The sequence below is a fragment of the Mesoplodon mirus genome (genome assembly GCF_964341445.2).
Source record: "Mesoplodon mirus genome assembly, chromosome: 19".
Classification (NCBI taxonomy): Eukaryota; Metazoa; Chordata; class Mammalia; order Artiodactyla; family Ziphiidae; genus Mesoplodon; species Mesoplodon mirus.
Genome location: NC_138995.1, coordinates 35,851,043 through 35,869,447, shown reverse-complemented (window position 1 = coordinate 35,869,447; position 18,405 = coordinate 35,851,043). Strand labels below are relative to the sequence as shown.

Here is an 18,405-nt window from a genome sequence, read left to right as displayed (position 1 = left end):
ACACCTCATCTGCACGGGGAGCTGGACCAGAAAAAATCAGCAGCAGAAAGGAGAATGACCCAGACAGGGTGGTCACCTGAGGATGTGTCCTTCCCCGCCTCCATCCCCTTGCACCAGCCTCAGAGAGCCAGGCTCAGAGAAAAGGGAGAGAGTGTTTAAAAGAAAAGACTGGGTGCTTCCCAACAGTCACCCTGCCCCCTTGCCCGACACATAGAGCAGCATAGCATGCCCACTCCAAGCCTCTGAGCAGATGGAGGGTGGGGGACTGTGACCTGAGTACCTTCAAGATTGAAGTTTTAACTGGACTGAGCTAACCATTGACCAGAAGGGACATTAATCACAATTACCACTGAAGGTTCCCCTGATTTACTGGGAAAGGGGCTTCATCAGAACAACTGGTAGAAATTATTAGAAAAAAAATAAAAACTTTCCATGCTTAAACCCCTAAAGAGTTGAGATTCCTCCATTGGTGCCGTCATGACGTCCTCGGGCATTGCTGTTGCATCCTGTTTTAACCCTCCTCAAAGGATTCTGGCTGGAAGCCCCTCTGACTACCCAGACTGGGCCCTGTAGCACCCTCCTCTCTGTTTGCACTCCAACTAATTTTTCCCAGAGCTTAGTTAAAATATTCTTCCAGGGGGCTTCCCTGGTGGTGCAGTGGTTGAGAGTACGCCTGCCGATGCGGGGGACACAGGTTCGTGCCCCGGTCCAGGAAGATCCCACATGCCGCGGAGTGGCTGGGCCCGTGAGCCATGGCCGCTGAGCCTGCGCGTCCAGAGCCTGTGCTCCGCAATGGGAGAGGCCACAACAGTGAGAGGCCCGTGTACAGCAAAAAAAAAAATTCTTCCAAACACTTTGGTCTTTCTACCATGTCTCTATAAAGCCTACAAATTCAACTGACAGCTTAAGTGACTTAGGAGTCATCTGCGGTCTTACATGTGTGGTTGGTTAGGTTGTGCAGAAACAGAATCACTGGCGGGGATCAAATTGGAATTTGACCTCGAACCTTTTTTTAGTGCTGTAGCATTTTTGTCTGTTCGCAGAAGCAGTACAAGTCAAAAGCCCAAGCCCTCTGGAAAGTCCATGAAAGAAACGAAAGGATTAGAAGAGGGGCGAGCCCATCAATGGCGTAGGGCTCAGCTCTCCTATAGGATCATTTTGGAAACCTTGGGGGAGAATCTGCAGGAAGACAAGGATTGAATCTGTTCAGTTTGTTGTGAGTTGATGAATGGCCCATGACCAGGACACTGGAAGGGTGGATGTGTGATGCAGGACTCTTTGACAGATGATGTTCAGGTCACGCCAGTAACAGGGCTAGCTGCTGACTGAACTATAGACAGGCCAGGGTGCCAAGTCCACACTGAGATTGTGGGTGGTGGGGAGAGAGAGACACAACTCTTATCTTCCAGTTAGACCAGAGGATCCTGGAAAGGTCCCCAAGGCCCTCAGGATGGAAAAGCCCCAGATGGAGAGAGACCGTGTACCTGAGTGTGGAGCAGAATCCCCTACCCCTGCCCCATGGATCCTCATTCGGGTGTGGCTTGAGGAAGAATAAATACGTATTGTGTTAAGCCCCTAAAATTTGTAGTTGTTTGTTACCACAGTGAGCCTACTGTGATTGATACAGACTAATTATATGTGATTATACGGTGTTTTAGAAGTTTGGAGCTGGAGGACTCCAGAGAAATTTATTAATCTAGTCCCGACATTTTTTTTTTTTGCGGTACATGGGCTTCTCACTGTTGTGGCCTCACCCGTTGCGGAGCACAGGCTCCAGACGTGCAGGCTCAGCGGCCATGGCTCACGGGCTTAGCTGCTCCGTGGCATGTGGGATCTTCCCGGACCGGGGCATGAACCCGTGTCCCCTGCATCGGCAGGCGGACTCTCAACCACTGCACCACCAGGGAAGCCCCCGACATTTTAAAAAGAAGAAAACTGGTCCATCTACGAAGTGAGATGTAATGTGGTCTTTAAAAATGACTTTTACAAGGAATATGTAATAACATGAAAAATGCTATTTAAAAATAAAACAAGACAAAAATGATTATAAATACTTCAGAAATAGAAAAAAAGAAAAGACTGGAAGGAAATACACAAAAATATTAATAGGATTTGGGTTGGGGGCCCATGGGTGATTTTTTTTTTTTTTCTGTTTTCTCCTATTTTCCTGAACTGAACACATTTTACTTTTAGGGAGAAAAAAAATAAAACATGTAAAACCCTGTACTGAGGTTGTCATTGGATGAGCTCGAGTCTTTGGGGGCCTCGGACACTGGGAAGAAAGGCCTAGTGTGTGAGGGGCACCTCTTCCGTTCTACCGGCTCTCCGCCCACAGTCAGGCCACGCCACCCAGACTTCCCTCCTCAGAGCCAGAGCAGCCGGCGTTTCTGGGCCTCCCGCTGGGGCTGACAGGGAGCGGAAGCCCTGGGGCAGGCCCTGCCCAGGACTTACTTGCTGACTCCCTCTGGCCTCTGATCTGGCCTCCAGACTCAGCTGACACTCACCCAGGGGAGAGGAAGGGAAACCTCATTCAGAGCTCGAGTGAGTTAGTTGGAAACATTGGGTAACTCAGTCTGGATCAGCCTGATCTGGCCTGTCTTGTAGCAAGAAGTAGGGGTGCAGGGCAGAGAAGACCCTTTTGCTAAGTAAGTCAACAGCACAGAGGGGAGAACAGACAGGAACAATGGTCAGACAAACACACAGATCACAAAAACAAACACCAGCCCAAGGAATCCATTTTAAGAAGTGGCACCCAGGACATGTTATGGCTTGTAAAGGGCTTGCAGAAATTCTTTGTATTTGGTCACTGCAGTAAACTCTTGAGGCTGGACACTGAGGCCCATGTGTCCTTTCTCAGAGTCACGAAGGAGGCAGTGGGAGACTGAAGTGAGAGCCCGGCTCCCCCAACTCACAGGGCACGTGTGCTAGTTCCCATGGCGACGCCAGCTTCAGCCAAGGATGTGGAGTCAGCCTCTCTGCCCATGCATCCCTACACGCACATTCCCCACTGTCTGTGGCATCATCTGTGGACTTGATCCACAACCTTGAAACATCCAAAATCAAACCGGTAATCTTGATCACCCCCAACTGCGTCTCCTCCTGTATCACTCATATCTGTCTTCACAGCACTCCCCGTCTTGGACTCATCCTTGGCCTCTCCCATCCCCCAACCCCAGCGGACTATCTCCGAAATGGCTCCCGAATCCACCTCTTTTCTGTCCTGACTGCTGCTGCCTATGTCTCAGTTCTCACTCAGATTCTACACTGCAAGAGTCTCCAATCCTATAGCCTTGTCTCAATCTTTCTGTAGCTTCATCCACCCTCCACACTGTGCAATGGCCACAGCAATATTTCTAAAACTCAGCTCTGAGTGTGATGTTCCTGCTTAGAGGTGGATGTGGGTCCACGATTTGTGGGCTGAATCCTTGCAATCTGGGGCACCCTCTTCAAGACCCTCCGTGTCCAGACCAGGGCTGGGTACATTTAGGAACATAATAAACATTTCGTTGAGTTTTATAGAAACTCAAAGTTTGTATAATATCGTGTTCCATTTCTAATTTACAAGACACTTATTGATCCTCATGAGAACCCTTCCAGAACAGGCGAGGCGCATGTTTCGATGATTACTGTTTTAGAGATAAGGAGACTGAGGGCTGCAGCGTTCCTCCAACTTCTCCAAGGTCCTCCAGCTAGTTTTGCAGCAGAGCTGGGACTCTGATGCAAATTTCATCTGATTTCCAATCCTTAGCCCTCACGCAATACCCACCAGGCTGCCTGCTGAGAACTCCAGCTCGCCCAGGGCAAGGGAGGACCTGAGGAGCTGGGTTTCCTGGAAAGCTGGGACCAATGCTGCCCTCCTGCTTTCCCCCAGGGTGTGAAGGTGGGTGGGCACGGGGACCCCTCAGTGCCAAGCAGCCAAGGTCTTTCTCTCACCACGTCAGTGGTCAGGTGGGGCTATTTCTCAAAGCTCGGAGAGACTGGTCTCCTCTATACTCCAGCAGCAGGAATGGCAAAGCCCAGTGGTTAAGAACATAACAGCAGGTAGACAGCAACCACAGTCGCTTAGTTCCTGGTCTGGGACCAGTGACTTAATCTCCCAGCCGTATCCACCCCTCAGCGTTGCTCTGAGGCTCAAATGCCAGAGGTATGCCGAGCTCTTAGCACATCACCAAAAATCAACGTGCTCCACCGTTCAGAGAAGACAGCAAGGACTCAGTACCACCAGACACTACTGGGTCACTGCACAGGGTTAACCAAATATGCATAGGTTTCGTGTGTTCCTTTTTAAATTGTGCATCGACCTACTGTAAAAGAATGAAGAAGCCTACCGCCAGGCCGGCCAGGACTAAAAGGACAGCAGGAAACACAGCAGCCAATATCACGAGAATAAACAGCACCATAAAAAAACGCTGCAGAAAGTTCTCAGCATGAAATGGCAACCTCACATCCAGCTCGTTCGTGTCCTCGGAAAAACGGTTCCTTAGCCGGCTGGAGGGAGTCCTGTCAAAGAAGCTCATCGGGCTCTCCAGGATCTGTGGGCAATGATGGAGGGTCAGGGGCTAGGCGCCTGTTTGGTGACCCCCACCCCTGCCCCGTCTGGTGCTCCCTGGGGCTGGGATCGCGAGCCAGGCCTGAGGTTTTTTCTGGGGGCCAACACAATGTGCCAGGCCGTCCTGGGAAAGCGAGAATGCAGCCCTTTCTCGCCACCACCGTGGATGAGAGTGACCGTGGAGAGATTCAGCCTCCTTGGAGGAGGGAGGGATTTTTTGCCCAGGGCAATAAAAGGCCCAGTTCCCCTGTTGGGGGGGGGCACACCTGTGCGCTCCGGCCAGGGCCCTCCACGGCAGCAGCGGAATGAAGAGGGGGCCTGATGTCCTCAGAGGTCCTTGGAGCAGGAGATGCCCTCTGGGCCTGCACATGTCTGCTCCAGGGCAGTGTCCCAGGGAGGCCTTCCTGACCACTCACACCTTCACCCCCAGCCCTGCCTGGGCCCATGACACACCCACAGCTCCCTGAAGTTTGCCTTTGCAGTTGATAATTAGATACTGGGAGACTCTTCCCAGACTCGACTGTAAGCTCCGTGAGCCGTGTCCACCCCAGAGCTGAGCACAGTGTCTGGCACATCGCAGGTGATCAATAAACCCCACTGACTGATGTACCGATGTGCATGCAGCCCCTGGGGCGGGAGATGGGGAGCCTGTACCTTGTCAAACACTCGGTCGTGCAGTGAGAAGGATGCCATCGGCATGGTCTTGGTGAAAGTGAAGCCTCGGGTGATAGCAAACACCAGCACGGACACCATGCTCCCTGCGTACGCCCACTGGTACACCCCCGGCCCGGTGTCTGCCAGCACCGGGCCCCCCTCGCACGTGCTCATGATGCCGTGAGGCCCATGCGTCATCTTGGGAGGAAAACAAGAGGCACCAAGAATTGATCAACTGTCAAAAGAATGGGAATTTTTCAGAGAATCTTTCCAGGGAGAAGAAACTAAAAAGGGGTGCATAATTGTTAAGAATGAGTCAGGGAACGAAGTCAGTTCCCTGTGGGGACTCCTGAGCTTTGCAAGGGTCCTCCTGCTGGGCCACTGGGCCCCCAGGGGCCCCTGGCTGACAAGGCTCAGGACAGTCAGTGAGAAAAGCAAAACAGACAAATCAGACATGTATAGGGCAGTCATCTCAGAAACCAACTGCACCTCAGGAGACCAGAGGTGATGCTGGGCCAGGAAAATCACAGAAGCAACAATATCTGGATTCCATAGGCTGGCTGAGCAATACTCAGGCAGCCCAGACAGACCAGGGAATCAGAGACCTGATGGCAGAAACCATCAGGCCTTCGGGGAGACTCAGGAGCTTCTCTGTATGATGGGCCAGCTCCCCCAGCACCCTCTGCCTTTCCTTTTCTCAGGGTGCACCTAGGAGGGTGCTGGTCCATTGCCCTGGAGTCGGCGGTGGGGAGGAGGGAGCCTGATGAACCAAGGACTCTTGGAGGATTCAAGGAGACCACACTTGGCTCCATCTTGCACGAGGAGAACACATGTTTTTGCCTGCATTTCTGGAGGGAGGCCATCTCCTCCTCCTGAAAAACTGGCAGTTTTGCTTTTCTCTGAGCCATGTGCTAAAAGCCAAGACTGCCTTTGGGGAGCGAACAAGCATCTTTCTTCTAAATGCCATTTTGCTGATTACAGCAATAGCGGAAATGTAAACCAGAGGTGGTGGCTGATGGATGAACATCCATAAAAGCAAAAGCATCCCTGGGGAGCTAATTGACCAAAAGACCAGCTTGAAGAGGAGGTTTCGCTGCGCTGTGGGCTATGCCCACAGTGTCTGGTGGTGGCGCCAATGCGTGGGTCAGCCATCATTGCTGCTGCCCAGTTAGAATGGCACTGGCCTACTGGGGAAGCACCACGCATAGGGAGAGGCTCCACTCTGACTCACCCCTTGGGTTCTCCAAGGAAAGAGCTCTTGATGAGCAAGCAAGGATCTGGGGGACATTCCAGAGATGGCTGTCTTTTTGCACAGAGAAAGCCACCCCTTGGCTTCTCCCCTTGGGACTGGTCTCAGGGAACTATGCCAAACTCCAGGAGGGCAATCACATCCTCTCCCCTGCCCATGTCTTCCCAGGGCCTCCTCACTTTGGTTGTCATAGCAACAGAACTGTACCAAAATGTAATCTTGGAGGATGGGCAGGCAACCCCACAGCATTTCCCGGGGCTCCAGGAAAGCTTTGAAACCATAGGCCAATAGCTGGGAGAGTTTCCAGCAAGCTTGAGAGAGAGCAGATTTATCCGTCCTTCCCAGGAGGGGCCTGGCCTAGATGAGAGCTTGGGAAACAGAGAGAGGCCCCCCAGTGGCCCTACAGCACATCCAGGGACCCAGTCTGACTTTTGCACGTCCTATTCCTGTAGGAGAGCAGAGCCAGGTGGAACTCCCTGACACCAGACAGTGTCCATGACAAAATGTGACACCAGACAGTGTCCATGACAAGACGCTAGTCTCTCTTCAGAGGCAAGAAGACAGAAATCGGTGTTAGGCTTCCCCAGCCCTTCCCAGACACTCCTCAGAGGTGCCTGACAACAGAGGCTGCAGAACTGACCCTATCCTGCATGTGCACGACTCCAGCCATGCTGCACTTGCCTGGCACAAGCTTTTTAGCCAATCCTTTAAAATTTGAAGGTGGCACATACAAATTTGGATGCCCTGCTTGTCTTGAACAATCAAAGGAGATTTCAGGAGTTGAGTTGTGTAGTGTAAGCAGCTGACCTCAGCTTTGTGGAGAGGGCTGTGGAAGGCTCATTGTATGGTGTTCAGACTCTCCATTAACAACTGACTTAGCATTTCCCAAAGTCAAATGGGAACTCAGCTGTGAGCCCTCGTTTAACCAGACACCCAGCCACAAGTTGCTGAAGGCGGAGCTGCCGGTCATCAGGAGGAAGAGAGACCATGAAGAGAGAGAGGAAGTACCCTGCAGGGGAGGGTAGAGGCCAGGGAGCTGTGGGGGGCTCCTCTTCCTTGGGTCCAACCCTGGTGGGAAAATCAAAGCCCGTAGGAAAATGGCCTCTACCCCGGGAACCACCTTCTAGGCTGATGTGACAAGTCTGAGTGTTAGGTCCCTGAACCCCCAATGGGAACATCTGTTCCACCTGGTTGGAACATGGGTCCAAACTGTCAACATATTAAAAAAAAAAAAACAACACCACTATTCACTTTAATAGAAGTGACTCAGTATTTTAAAACAAACAAATAAAAACCCAGTCTTGCTGAGGGGAGACAAGGAATGAAATTATCAGATATGTTTTGCTCATGGAGATGACTCTTGCAGTGAAGGCAGGCAACGAGCGGGTGGCTGCTGTCCTCAGCGATTAGACAGCGAGGTTACACAAGAACCATAGCTGGGTCATGCTGCTGCTCACTCAGTTTCAATAAAGAGAGTCTGGCAGCTTTAATGGAGATAAAGGATGATTCCATTTAAAAGGCTGTTTTATCAGACTTTAGATTTTTAGGGGGAAAGAATAAAAGCACTGATAAATGACCCTAGCATAAAGAGAGTAATTGTTAAAGAAACCATAAAACATGAACCCAACAGTTTAAGAAAGAATTTTTTAATGCAAATTAAATCAAGAAACCCGTTGTTTTCTACCAAACCTCCAGAAGCCTTAATGTACGTGTGATAAGTTTTCCAGGTCACGGTTCCTCCCCGGGGGGACTCAGTCTGGATGAGCTGGTGCAGAGGAACAGTGGGGACAAACACAAGTCCCACAGCGCCCCCGGCGGGGCAGGCCCCCTCCCGCCCACTCCCGGCCACCACTAGGGCCAACTGCCATCCTTTCTTCCACTAGCCCTATGCTTTGAAATTTCCAACATACTTTTGCTCATTTTGTTTTATTTGGTCCTCATTACAGCCCTGTGAGGCAGGTGGTTTTCAGTGTTTTGAGAAATATATTTATTAGGCACCTACTATGTGCTCAGCCCTGGGGAGGCAGGAGTTGTCTTGATCTGGTTCTGCAGAAGCAGATCCTAAGAAGAGGATGTGAACGCATGAAGTTCACTCCAGAGCTAAAGGGTACAGGGAAAGGAATGCAACAATAAAAGGTGTCTCATCAAGGCAGCAGCACCCATGGGCGATGGGATCTTAACCCAGCACAGAGAAATCTCAGGCTGGGGCCGAACTACAACTCAGAGGTCTTTCTCATGATCAGCGGGATCTGGGATGTTTCTACAACAACTCCCGTTGGCCATGGGGTGAGGGCTCTCCCCAGGGGCTAATTCCCCAGCGCTTCTACCTCGACCTGCAGCTGGCAGCTACGAGAGAGCCCCAGGCAAAGGGATGCAGGTATGGCAGCTGGGTGTTGGGCTTTGTGCACAGAAGTGCTAAGGGCACCCACACCATCTACTATAGGGCCAACAAGAAGGCATCCACCATGGAGCTCACACCATGAGAAGAAACCTGGGGCATCCTCCCAGGTGGACTCCTGATTCCCTCCACGTGGCTGTCCCAAGTCCTCTCCATTTTCCAAAGGGTGAGGGCAAATGACCGTCAAGCTCTCGTTGAAACAGCTTTCAGAGGAGCCGGGAGGCTGCCTAAGAGCTCCCAGCAGCCAGGGTTGAATGCACGTCTCTTCCCTCTCCTACACAGAGGAGCAGGAAAATGTCTGCTCCAAAGCAGTATGCTGTAGTTATACCTGGTTCTTGTAAACAGAGATAAATAGAGCCAGACAAGGGGGCCCCCCTTCGCAGGGCCCTCTGCCTCCTGCCCTGGCAAGGAAAACTGTCCCACCTCAAAGGCGCCTCCGTGAATAGAGCTGCCAGTATCCTCTCTGCCTGGGAACCCTTGCGCTTCTTTGAAATGTTCAGCCTTTCACTCATTGTGTCTCCCTCTGGGGCTGCAGCATGAGGGAGTCACCTCGATGGGTCGGCAGAGCCTAACGAATGGCACCCTAGAGCGTAAAAGGAACTGTCAGATCCCCTTGCGGCCCCAGCCCAGTCAGCTGTGCTGCTGATGCTCTGCTTACCTTCGCTGCCCTCGGAAAATGCCCTCGTGCCAGCCCAGTGGGCTGTCACCTTCAACCCTTCCCTTCCTAGAGCTCTCAGAGCATTTAATTTCACACTTTCTCTTTCCTCTCCAGAGAAGGGGCGTGAGGAGGAAAAGAGGAGCAGGATTTACTCTCCCCACAGGACCCCAAATCCTGAGCAGCCTGGAGCTTTCCTGGGAAAGCGTGGAAGAGACTACAGGCGCCCCCCCGCCACTTCAGCCTTGGCCGCCTCCAGAGTGATAAAAATATATTGTCTTTCCAAATGGGCACGCATTTGTCACAAGCACCATTAATGGTGCCAACTTTCATCGATAAGAAGACTCACATTTTTTTCCCGCATTTTAGCATCTCTGAAATCAGGATGTGTCCCATTCGGTAGTATGCCATATCATCTAACTGGCAGAGACTTTTCTCAGTGCTACATAAAGTGATGGTGCTCTCAAAATGGATGGCATCTTAAATGTGATGAAATATACTAAGGGTTTTTTTCAGCTACACATTTTTGAGGGACCTTGCTATGGGCACTTTGAGCTAGGGGTATTTTGATCTCTGCCCTCTCGGTGCCCAGTGAGGGGCAGGGCACAGAGTAGGTGCTCAACAAATGTTGAATGGATAAAGGGATGGAAGGCAACAGAGTCTAAGGAGGAGAGACAGCTCGCCAAGTTTATCTCCCACATCTCTCCTCTCTGCCTTCCTGGAATTGCCTGATGCCCTCGAGCCCAAGTCCTCCCCTTTCCCCTCCTTGTCACCAGAGTGTCCCTGGCAAACTGCTACATATGCTTAAAGGACCAGTCCAAAGGTCACCTCCTCTGTGAAGCCCTCCCTGACTTCTCACTCCCACCCCAGCTCCCCATTACTCTTATCCCAGTTTCCCATGATTACCCTCTTGCAGGTGGCTCCCACCAGACCAAAAGATTCCAAGGACAGGGGCATATTTTCTTTCTCTCCCCAGCCTAGCTTAGTGCCTGGCACATAGTAGAATGCTGAGTTCTTTTGTGGAAAGAATGAATAAACTTATCCCACCTCAATCTCTTCACAGCTGCACAATTCTTTCTCTATCCTCCCCATAAAGACTGGGAAACACCTCCTGTGTGCACTTTTGCGCGTAATTAATCTCTGTGCATTGCTTTGATCTTTCCAACTAATCATCATCATCATCATAACAACAACTACTGAGGGTTACTATATGTCAGGCACTGTGTTATTCATCCTATGTACAGTTTCTAATGTAATCTTTGCAAGAACCTATGAAGTTGGTACTCTTATTTCCCCCATTTTATGGATTAAGGAACTAAGGTTCAGAGTGGCCAAGTACCTTGCTTCAAAGTCATAAAACTAGTAAGTGGTTGAGCCAGAATTTGGACTCAGGCAGTTGAGCCCCAAGGCTCACACTATAGTAAACCACATAATTCTAGCTGCCCCAAAGGACATAACAGTGTGCCTACACTTCTCTGTCCCAAATGGTAGGTGCCCAACAAATAGTTAAAAGTATGTAACTGAGGGAATGAAAGGTAAATATCTTTTATGTCTACAAACTCTGATTCTGTTTCAGGTTCTTTTCCATCATGTTTCTCATCTCCTGGAGCCAAAACTAGGGTGAGAAATAAAGAGAGATCTGTGTCCACTCGTGAGCCATGGGTGATAAGAGAGGCGTGATTGGAACTCTGATTGTACCAGTGTCTTCATCTCTCTCAGCAGGGCTCTCCTTAAGGGCTTCTACCACTGCTTCATCATAAATGTGCTCAGGATCCTGGAGACAAAATGAAATTCCTCTGAAAATGAAATGAAAGAACTTCTGCAGGCCAGAAATCATGAGGGAAGGCACCCAATCTTTTGCACCCAAGGCCGAAGAGTTTTACCTTGAACTGCAACCTTCAGAGGTTGTGAATCAGTTTCATTAACTGTTCCCTTTTCACAGATCTCTCCATCTTCCAACAAGATGACTTCATCACAACACTCCAGGAACTGCAGAGATATTAAAGCAATCTACAATGAGCTTCTGCCTTGGAAGAGAGAGAAGAGAGCCGTGCCAGACTCCCATTCAGCAGTGTCCCAGGCTCATCTGGTCCAGGAGTTCTCAACCTTGGCACCACTGACATTGAGGGCCATATAATTCTTTGTTGGGGGGTGGGGTGGGTTGGGGACTGACCTGTGCATTGTAGGATATTTAGCAGCCTCCCTGGCTTCTACCTACTAGATGTCAGGATCACCTCCTCCCCCAAGTGTGACAAGCAAAAGTGTTGCCAGACATTGCCCAGTGCCGGCTAGGAGGCAAAATGGCCCCCAGTTGAGAAGCACTGATTTAGTGCCCACGGGTCTCATGAGTATAAAAGGGACCTTTGGTTGCCACTGTGAAGCATATTGAGCCTTCCTTTGCTATTGCTTCCTATGTGAGCTGCTGTGCTAAGAAATCTCGTCATGGAGACTTGGCAGTATGAAATTGACAAAGTCACTGCAGCCAAGATTTGGTGAAGAGGGGAAATATGAACTCAGAGATGGCTTCCTTCTGTTGTAACATTACAAGCCCACCTCATCATTCTCATTTAGCCCAGGAGATGTAGCCTACCATGCAGTCTCCGGCCTCCAGGCCACACTACCTGGCCTGAGGAGTTTACACCAGCTTTATCTGTACAATAAAAATATAGCCGCATTTAATGATAGCATCCTACATTTTGCCCAAAGCACTTCTGTTTTTCTAATTTGAGTTCCCTTCATTTCCATATCATGCCTGAAATCAAAGAGCTGCTAAGAGGAGTTTCCTTTCATTTTGGAATGAACCAAGCTCTCCCCATAGGATCAGCCCATCTAGGGGCAGGAAGACCCTCTTAGAGGTGGACAAGATGCTGTGAGATCTAAGATGGTTCAGCCAAAACAGGGCCTTGAAATACAGGTCTTTCCCCTGTGCTTTGGGGTTCACCCAAGGTAAAATCTACCTTTGATGCTCTTGATTGAAACCCTGAAAGAAGTAGCTACATTTGGTCATTGTGCATCTGATTGGGGATGCATCTGATTGAGGGGAAGAGGGTGGTGCCCAAAAGGCCAAATGACAGTAGTTTCGCTTGGCTTTGGACAGCTCCAGCCTTTCTGCTTCCTTTGTACTAACTGCCCTGTCCACTTTCCCAGACAGCCCAAGGAGGGACAGTCTGGCTTTTAATGTCCAGTTGAGACACTTTCTGACAGAGCCATTTTCCTGAAAATCACCTCTCACCTTTGCACAGCATCTTCTAACTTTCAAAGGCCGATCTCGTCTCCTATCTCTGTCTCCCACAACCCAGTGAAGAAAGCAGGCAGCATTATTATCAGCCCATTTCTCAGATGTGGAAACCGAGGCACAGATGTAGGGGCACACATTCCAGCCCCTGAAGTTCCTGTGCAGCCCCTCTGGCCAGCAAGCTCCCAGTTCTCTCCAGTGAGACTAGGTGTGATCTGAGCAGCTTTGTTCTGCAAACTCACAAAATCTGGCCCTGGGTTGGATTTCAGTAGCAGGCCAGCAGCCTCATTTCATTTGTTTCCTCAAGAAATAGAAGGGCAATCATCCAGCCTGAGCACTCGGAAGCATACAGATTGCCCGCGGCCCGAGAAACATTCTGGAAAAGCCCACGGGCTCCAGTTCCGGGCTCTGAGCGCCTCCTCCCCGACAATGGATGGCCGGACTGAGACTCCAGTGCCATCTGGTGGCTGCCTGTATTTTTCAACACGCAAAAAGTAAGATGAAATGACCTTGGTGAAAAATAGAGTCTCTGAGGCCTCCTGGGTTCTTGCCTGAGTTCATACCGCTGGTGAGGGAGGTTCAGAGATTGGGCCAGGGCCAAGGTCACATTCTCCCCCCTTGAGGACTCCTGCAAAGACAGCTCTGATCCACATCCGTCAGGTGCTGGGAGTCTCCCTGTGCACCCCCAGGACTCCAGGAGGGCAGCCCTCCCTGCTACACATGGTCTCCAGGGACTGGACCCTTGCAGTGCAGAGCTGTGGTCACCATATTTAGCACCCTAGATGGGCAAGAGCCCGTTCCCAGTCACCTCATGGGGGCCCAGAAGAAATCCAACCTTCTCCTCACCCTGGTCCCTGCCCAGCAGAGGAACGAGGAGGTCTTGTCTGCACCAGCCCAGCTGGATGCTTCCTGGAGGTGACAGATGCCACTCGGAGGAAACCTGAGCAATCCCCACACGGAAAATTCAGATGCTTGGAGCCTATTCTGAGGTCTCTAGCCCTCAGCAAACAGAGGCAGAGGCTGGGGCAAAGCCACAGGTATAGGAAGGCCTGGTTTTCCTGGGTCTTGAAGAAACTTTTCCCTCTTTGGCCGGTCCTTCTGGCCACTGACAGAGGAGCCTAAAGATGCTGGCTACAGCACCCTGTAGCCATGGCAACTTCATTTGCTGCCAGCTCCCATCCCAGCTTGACTTACCTTTGCAAAGGCTGAGAGTCCTGCCTCTTACCCCTAGTTTAACATTTCCCCATAGGTGGTAGGAGAGTCAGAAGACAGGACTTCTGCTGCGTCTGCTCCAATTGACCTCTCATTACAGGCCAGTCCTGTGGGCTCTCTCCTCCTGCAGGGGACGCACACGCATGTGCATGCACACGCATATGCGTGCACACGTACACACACACACACAGAGCACATCTCTGGGGAGTCACTGTAGGACAGGGGTAACCTGGCTTATCTCAGGGTAGAGAGGGGTCCTGGATTCCCACCAGGCATCCAGAGCCCTTGACATGGGGCTGACACAGTAAGAACTATTCCCACCCTGCCAAATTCCCAAGCTTATTCAGGGAATTCAGTCAGTCCCTTTCCTGGGCAATATTCATGTTCCTAAGCCTGAGAGGGTGGCTCTGGGCACGGAGAAGCTTCTTGCCTTAGTCCTGAAGTCCTGGTCTCCAGCCTTTTTCCCCTGGAGAGTGATGCCAGGGGTATCTGGGCCTCTCATCAAGGGATCTATCATCCCCTGCCACCCCACACCCGGGCACCCCTGGCCTCAGGCCTGCCCAGCCCTTGCGGGAGGAAAGGTTGGTCTAAATGTTCCTACCCGACTTCCCATCTCCCCAGCATCAGTGGTCCAGAGCTGGAGAAGTTGCCTCGTGTCCACCCCACAGGTAGGGGTCAGTGGTCCAGAGTTGGAGAATCTCCCCCTGATGGAGGAAAGGTCTTGGCCCCACTGAGCCCAAAAGTAGGGCAACGGAAGTTGTACACAGAGAGGAGCAGGCAGGGCCAGGTGTGAGCCAGGATGGATGGGGACGGTCACGGTGTCTCCTGTGCACCTTTCCCCTTCCCTGACCTGGTCCAGGTGAGGACAACAGGTTCAGGCAGAAGAAGAGACTCTGTGAGCATCAAGTGCCACACCCATTTCATGACCTCATGGGTCCGGCTGTTCCCAGTCACCTGCAGCTGGTGGGTCACCAGGACGACGGTCTTCCCCCTGAGCGCCTTCTCAATGCACTCCTCAAAGACATGCTTCCCGGGCTTCCCTGGTGGCGCAGTGGTTGAGAGTCTGCCTGCTGATGCAGGGGACACGGGTTCGTGCCCCGGTCCAGGAAGATCCCACATGCCACGGAGCGGCTGGGCCCGTGAGCCATGGCCGCTGAGCCTGCGCATCCGGAGCTTGTGCTCCGCAACAGGAGAGGCCACAGCAGTGAGAGGCCCGCGTACCACACACACAAAAAAAAAATAGACATGCTTCCCCACATGGGCGTCCATGGCCGACAGCGGGTCATCCAGCAGGTAGATCTCATGGTTCAAGTAGACGGCTCGGGCCAGGCTGATCCTCTGCCTCTGCCCCCCAGAGAGGTTGAGGCCCTGCTCCCCGATCTGCAGACAAGGGCAATGCTACTTACTGTGCATCACTGGACCCCATTCCCCACCCTGCAGTCCTTGGGGACCAGGAACTTCCTGAAGCTTCTCTAGATTCCTCTGCAGACTGCTCATCACCCCTTTAAGGGAACCCCCTGGCCACACCAGTTACCCTGGAAAGTGGAAAGCTCCACTTCTGCAGGAAGCCTGGTGGGCAGTGGCAAATAGGGAAAAGCTCCTTCCAGTGTTGAGTGAGGGGTACCTGGCTCACAACAGCCCCATCCCAGTGCAACCCTATAGGGAGGGGCTACTTCTTGACCACTAACACCAAAGGGTATTGTTGAGCAGGAAGCTCTGGGCAAGTGGACAAGCGAACAGGAAGGAAAACTGTCTGGGAGAAGAGGGACAAGGTGTCTCCCTTTGTTTACCTGTGGATCAACTCCCCACCCCCACTAGGCAAGTCTAAGCTCCACGAAGACAACAGACATGTCAGCCTTTTTCATCATTACGTCCCTAAGGCCCGGCACCACACCTGGCCCAGAGCAGGTGCTCAATAAACATTTGTTGAAAAGATGAAAAGCTCAGGTTACCTACTTCAGGTGATTCTATCCAACTGACCCCAAAGTGAGCCTCCAGGAGTTCAGCCAGGTGTTTTGCTGAGCACTGGGGCTGGACACATGAAGTGGGACCAGAAAATTCCCCTATCTACTGGGAACTAGCATCTTAGCAGTGTGTGGGGCAGGGGTGGGGCTGGTTAGTTATACACATAATAATGGCACAAAGCAGAATTTAACAAGTGCCAACTGAGAAGCATAGACTAAGTACTTTGGGGCAAATTACTTTAGACTCTGGGTCTGGGGAAAGTCTTCCTCAAGGGTGTGGATTTGGGGTGGGAACTTGAAGGGTGGCAACTGGCAGAAGCAGAGGTCTAGAGCCTGGAAGGCAAGTGCACACCTGGGCAGGCAGGTAGGGGTGGGTGGAAGCAAACCCTGGCAGGGAGGCCAGGGCTGCAGTGGCTGTGATGGCCATTTCCTTGATGCAGGCACACGGAGGTACCAGCAGAGAATGACAATGTGCTCTGAACTGGGCTTTCTTCAGGATGCCTCATTCTTTGGGCTCCTGGGCAGAGTGGGAAGACTGTTCAGAGGGTACACTGGGATGGGAAGACAGAAGGTGGCCCGGTGACTCCCCTGGGCCACCTGAGTTGGCAGGCTCAGCCCAGGACCCAGCCAGCCCTTTAAACAAAACCCTGGGGGCCAGTGTTTGGAGATGACCCTTATACTCCTGCGCAGGCAGGGCCAGTGAGGCAGGAAGGGACCCTTGAGCCTCCAGCCACAATGCTGTACCCTTGACCTTTGTCTTAGGATGACAGAGCTGGCCCAGGAGGTGAGGAAGCACCTTTCACCCGAAACCTTCCCTGAGATGACAGGCAAATTGGAAGTGACCCCAAGAGTGACCAGGCTGAGCCCAGCACAAGTGGAGTTGGTGTCACATCCATTGTGATATCTCCCAAGAAAGGACCCAGGTGGAGGATGCAGAGTGGTAGAACCTGACTTTCCCCACATTTCCTGGGATCTTTCTGTCCTCTGGGGCACATGGATATGAAGGAGCTGGTGCCTGCAGAGCTTCAGCCCATTGGACCTGGCGGTTGATCTACCATGAGCCGCTGTGGGGCTGAGCTCTGGGTTCGACTCACCTCAGTCAAGTCTCCATAAGGTGGGGTGCTCAGGTCCTCCGGAAGGGCACAGACACGAACCGTGTTCTGATACCTGTGGGTGGAAAGCTAGAAGTCAGCACGGTGAGAAAGACCCCACGTCCATGCAGCCCTAGGTTGCTCCAAAGGTGCGCTGGTGTCATGGGCCGGCGAGGAGGTGGCTGATTGCTTGGTCTTTGATGTCCAAGGGCAGCTTCCCCTTGACCTCTGCCCTGCTTACCTGATGCAGAGTTGACTTGGGAGGGCCCCTCTGCTCACAGGCTTCCCGCCATTCGAGAAAGATGAAATCAGTGCACATGAAACAACTGAAGGGAAAATTGCTCATGGGAGTCAGAGCAGGGAGTCACCAATGAGGGCTGAGGTCGCTGGAGGAGGCCTCCCAGAGGCCGCAAGACCACTAGTAGACGAGCAGAAGCGTGTGGGTGGTGCCAGCTTAGAGTGAGCAGGCAGATCGCAGGTAGCTGCCCGGCAGGTGGCGCACTACGTCCTGGCAGCACTTGACGCCCTGAGCATTGTGCCCATGTATCAACATTAGGGCTGGTGTGCCTGGTGGTTAAGACCAGTAGCTTTGGAATCAGAACAACCTGGGCTTGAATCCAGCTGGGTAACCTTGAACAAATGACTGTACCTCCCTAATCCTCACTCTCCACCCTACACAATAGGCTAATAACTCTTATTGGGTTGTGAGAAGTGGGAACACACATATCAAGCCAAGAGCACGCTGTCTGGTGCGCAAATTCTCCATCAGCGGTAGTTATAATGAATGTTATCACCTTTGCCAATCTCTGACTATGAGATTCAGACTGCTCAGCACATCTTCATCTTCTTGCCAGCTCCACCCCCATCTTAAACTTCCTCCCACACTCCTGCTCCTGTGGTACTGAGAGTCTCAATATCCACCCCAGGAGCAGAACCCCTGCTAGAGATGTCACATAGGAAGGGTGCTCAGTCCATCCTTCAGGGCCCACTTCAATCGCCACCCTCTCTTCCCTCTTGTGATCTCTGCTGCCTCTGAACAGTCCAGCACAGTCTCCTGCCCTTGGCCCATTGTGCATCTCCTACAACCCTTTACAGACTTGAGCACCTCAAGGGCAAAGTTACATCTGAGCCACCCTGCTGGCCCACATGGTCCTGCATAGTCCTGTGTCTTGCAGGTATTTGGTAAATATTTGCTCTCTGATGTCCTAATAATAAAGGACAGGAATCCCTCCCTCTAGTCTGCTTCTGGCGAAAGAGAAGCCATTCCAGGCAGGGCTGGGAGGAGGCACAGGCAGAGGCAGTCCAGGAGATGTTGAGCAGAACAGTTCGGCTGGTGCCAAGGATGCCCTGACTGAGCCTCCTGATGACAGGATGTCGTGGCCAGGAAAAAGGAGGGGA

At 51.9% G+C, this 18,405-nt stretch overlaps 1 protein-coding gene across 1 annotated transcript in view; it reads right to left on the bottom strand.

The window, feature by feature from the left end:
- ABCC11 (ATP binding cassette subfamily C member 11) overlaps window positions 1–18,405 on the bottom strand; it is a gene marked incomplete at both ends in the record, with an annotated part of 133,000 nt that overhangs the window by 10,758 nt on the left and 103,837 nt on the right.